The sequence below is a fragment of the Penaeus monodon genome, chromosome 19, assembly GCF_015228065.2.
Source record: "Penaeus monodon isolate SGIC_2016 chromosome 19, NSTDA_Pmon_1, whole genome shotgun sequence".
Taxonomy (NCBI): Eukaryota; Metazoa; Arthropoda; class Malacostraca; order Decapoda; family Penaeidae; genus Penaeus; species Penaeus monodon.
Genome location: NC_051404.1, coordinates 9,046,898 through 9,047,340, shown reverse-complemented (window position 1 = coordinate 9,047,340; position 443 = coordinate 9,046,898).

The window sequence follows — 443 nt, the reverse complement described above, 5'->3', positions numbered from 1 at the left end:
TTGGTGTCGTGTGCTTTTTGTATGATAAATAACACTTATTGGACAACATATGACCAAAAATATAACATCTGATAAGACGGACATGTAATTACACTGAATCACACAAAATAACACACTCACATGCAAATAAAACAAAAGATATTATGCAATCATTTGATAGACACAGACAATGCAAATATACCAATTAACAATACAAATAACTTTGATATCTGTCCATCTCTGTATTTCTTACGTAATTGACTGTTCTGTTCAAAAGCAGCGCTGAAATGAACAGCTTGGCGCCAGTCCCCCTGATTTATTTCCTTGCCACCTGGGTTTTATCAATTGATCTGATGCATTAGTCATTCGAAGTTCAAATCGGGAAGTTTGATTATTATTTTTGATACACGGAGTACTGTACGGTTTTTTGGCGTTAGAGTGATTATAGTGTATGCTATTTCCCG